Source organism: Podarcis erhardii (assembly GCF_964252035.2).
Source record: "Podarcis erhardii genome assembly, chromosome: 3".
Classification (NCBI taxonomy): domain Eukaryota; kingdom Metazoa; phylum Chordata; class Lepidosauria; order Squamata; family Lacertidae; genus Podarcis; species Podarcis erhardii.
The window spans coordinates 62,771,764-62,776,042 of record NC_138507.1 but is presented as its reverse complement, the minus strand read 5'-3'; positions in this window follow the sequence as shown (position 1 = coordinate 62,776,042).

Genomic DNA, 4,279 nt, shown 5'->3' with positions numbered 1-4,279 from the left:
CTACTTTTCTGCTTTCCTCGTTTCTTCTTTTATTGCCTGATTGTCCATTTTCTAACATTCCTACAAAACTTGTATTATATACAGGGGTTCCAAACACACATTTGCTGTAGGCCTCCTTAATTATCAACCTTGATTAAGTGGTTTAGAATGGAAAAGCCATATGATACATTCAGTAATGAGAAAAACCAGCCTGTTAAGGTGGGTTGGTATTTTTTTCCCCTTTGCATTGTAGGGAAGGATGGCAATGATTGGGAATCACCAGCATATAGGCGTCATTAAGCCCAGCAGGGGTCCTAATTAGGCCCACGAGACCATTGTCCTCAAACCAAATAGGCCTGCGCAACACCTGATGTCACAGGTGACATCAGGCACTGGGCAGGTAAAGACTTGGCTAGCTTCTAATACACTAGGGAAGTTCCCCATCTGGAACTCCCTAGTGCAGCCAGTGGGGCTGCTGCCAGGACCTATCAGCTGACAGCACACCTTCAAAGACACTTTCTGTCAGTGCCAGGGTAAGCTCCTTTGAAGTCAACTGAGATTAGGACCCATGGTACCTGCCGGATCTCACCCTGATGGAGGCTTATCCATTTAGGCCATAACTGCAGAGGGATTTGAACCAGCGACCCCTCCCTGCCACACAGCACAAATCCTTAGCCATTAAACTACACCAGTTCACCTTTCAGTGCTGCTGGCTAGATTTGAGACTCCTGGGAGAAGCCTAGCAGCTATAAACACGTTTGAGGACATGTCTCCTTTGTAGGCCTATACTGGAGTAGACTTGTCCTTAGCATTGGGCAATGAATAAACCTGAAAGTTTCTCTGAACAAATGTATCCGAATGACTAATTTATTTCAGAGGGCATTTCTGGGTGTGTGAGAATTGGCAAGTCTCCAAGACAGATTACAAAGGCTATAAAAGACTACAAAGCCAAAAAAAAAAAAAAAAAGGAAAAAGTTTCATGTAGGCAGAGTAACATCAAACTTTTTGATCCTTCTCACATAATATCCGGGAAGAGTCCACACAAACCAGCCCAGGGAATAATTAATGGCCTGCAAGTCTATACGTGAAGTCTGTGATTCAGCAGCCACACCTGTGATGCAGAATTAATGAAAGGCAGCAAGTAGTAAGCTTGCAGGTTTTGAAAACTGGGCACAGGTCCAGAACAATAGCTAGATGCTCGTGCATACTATTGCAAATGGAAGAGACTGCACCTGTGAATGATTTTTGAGGTTTCCTAGTCTCTCATGAACCATCTTGGCCTGCATTGTGAAGTATAACAGCAAAGTCATGTACCTGAAAGCTTCAAAATACCAGGTGTTCTGAGAGGAAATGACTGTTAGACCAATTTTAAGTCTGTGATGTCAGTTTTCCGCTGTCCCCCTCGACCCCTTTCACCATTAACTGCTTTTGTGCAGGCAAATTTAAACAAAACTTTAATGAAGGAATTTTTTTAAAAAATGTAGAGCCATCTTAAAACAAACCAGAAATGACCAATATTATTGATGACCAACTGGAGCTAGAACAGTATCTTCATTCAGGTCCAACTCGCAGATCATTTCGAATCTCTGACCTTGCAACACCAGCGGCTTGTTCCTTTGTGCTTCTAACACTTGTTCAGTGCTAGTGACCCACCCACACTGTGAGCACCGAAATAGCTTACCTTTATGTAAAGAACGCATCGACAGTAGAAGCACATCTTATATTTTGATCTCGACAGGTCAAGTGATTCACACCCTTGATTCCAGAAAGCTGCATTTTCCTGATGTCAGCAGAAGGGTGTATCATTACTGGTGTTAGCCGACGCTATTGTTGGCTGTTGGGCAGGGACACTCCAGCGTACACAGCCCTTATGCGAAACAAAATTAAGCTCAACAGCCAAGACAGATTGACAAAAATGGAGAGGACCAGAATGTGCCCACGACTAAGGTTCAAAAATAGCAAGCCCCTGTCCACACAGCTAAAAGGCTTTCCAGCATTTTTTTTAAAAGCAGCTTAACTTTCCTTGTCCTGTTATGTTATGTTATCGAAAGCTATTCCTTCTTACACCCCCACCCCCAAAATGGATTAAATGAGAGGAAATTTCATCTGCAGAACCTGTAAATGAGCAAGTGAAGATCATGAAAGCTGAGGTAGATATTCCTATATTCCTAGCCAAAACAATAAAACTAGTTACTGACATATGAGACCAACATCTGCCATTAGTTTAACTTGCTGTTCCTTCTCTTCATAATACAGTGGTACCTCGGGTTACAAACACCTCGGGTTACAAACACTTTGGGTTAGAAACTCCGCTAACCCAGAAGTAGTACCTCGGGTTACAAACTTTGCCCCAGGATGAGAATGGAAATGGCGGTGGCAGGAGGTCCCATTAGCGAAAGCGCACCTCAGGTTAAGAATGGTTTCAGGTTAAGAACAGACCTCCAGAACGAATTAAGTTCGTAACCTGAGGTGCCACTGTACTCTGGTAAATTTTTGTTAGGGGGCACTAGCCTGATGCTTCATTCTGCCCCAAACTGGCTTCACGCAACAAGATGAAAGTGCTGCCTGTCTTTTTACTTTGTGTCCAGATAGCACTCTAAAGAGTCTGCCAAATGTATTTTTGCATTTGCAAACACTCCCTTTCCTTGGCACCTTGCCATTAAGTTACCAACATTCAGACTGACTGACACACCTGTTCCTTTTCTGCAGCCTGCCCATACATAGACTCTCTACTGTGATGAAAGACTAGAAGCACATTTGGGTACTATTCAAAACATTCCAGGATGCTGATCTACCACAGTCAAACATAAATGCTGGAACATGAGCAAGAACCATTCCTTGTGCAGTGTTAGCCCATTCTTTTCTCTACTGGGGGAAATACTCAATATGTAGAATAGGAAATCTCTAAGATGCTCCATACAGGCTGTACATTTAAAGTAGATTTAAAGCATACACACACCCAAAGAATCCTGAGAACCATCATTTGTTAAGGGTGCGAGGAACTGTCGCTCTGTGAAGAGTAAATTAGAGTTCCCAGGATTCAGGGAGAGGGTGCTTTAAATGTGTGCACAGACTAAAGGTACTGAGCATCTGTAGTCATAGGAAACCTCTGCCTATTCAGAGCTGGATATTATGACCATTATATGGGAGCTGATGTAAACACCATCATTGTGGGTTTTTGCATTTGTTGCTGAAGCTATTTGCCCTGACAGAGAAAGTTTGCAAGCATGCACACGATGCACAATACACAACTTCTGTGGGAGGATTTTAATCAGAAAAAAGATTAGTGGGCAACAGTTCTCCAATCTCCACACCAAAGTGCCATGCAGTTATTAAACACAGACACACACACACACACACACACACACACACACACACACACACTTGGAAAACTTTAATCATAGACTCCCACATCTTGTCTGGGACCTTATTTCTGTGGTCATGCAATTCCCTGGATAACAAGCAATCATAACATACTACTTCCAGAGTATGGGTCTCAAAATGTAATATCAGCAAATGAATTCATTTGCTTGGCAAGAGGAGACAGTCACAGGGATAAAGCAGAATGGAAATTCACGTCTTAAGCTGCCCTTCAACAAAGATGTTTGCATAGGTGTAAGGCCACTATGCACGCAACAGGAAATTCTGGTGTATAGTTTCCTCCACTGTAGCTCCCATATACAGCAAGACAACCTGCAAGACAGTTTTAAAACAGGCTTGAGTCACTGGGGTATAGCTGCAACTTTGGAGAGCTCGCGGGGGGGGGGCAAGCACAGTGGGATGTGCAAATAACTTCTTTGGCCCCCTTAGACTTAAGCTGTGCCCATGTTACTAAAAACAGGTCAGCTGCACATCAGTTGTGTGCCAGTGCACAGTCACTTGCTGCAATTTGTACTGTTCTGTTCTCGTCTGTTCTTTGGTTACCACTACAAAAGATGCATCTGCGCTGCCACATGAACAGTCTTCCTAAGAAGAATTGTTGTAGATCAGACTGTAAATCTTTAACCACAAACACCCTCCCTTTTCCTTGGAATTGCAGGAACTGGCAGGGATCCGATGCGATGGCAAAAAATCAAACAGATTATTAAGGAGACTTGGCTTTTGATTTTAATTGCCTGTGGCTGATCATCAGGGAAGGTAGGAGGTGTAGCCGAACAATATCACAGCCCTGCTTTAGGCATTCCAGATTAAGATGCAATAGATGGTTCATTCAGCCATTACCAAAATCCTGGCAGTGGCAACTGGCTTCAACAGGAAGGCTTGCGAGATCAGTTTATCTCAGCAATGCAGCTCCCTGGGC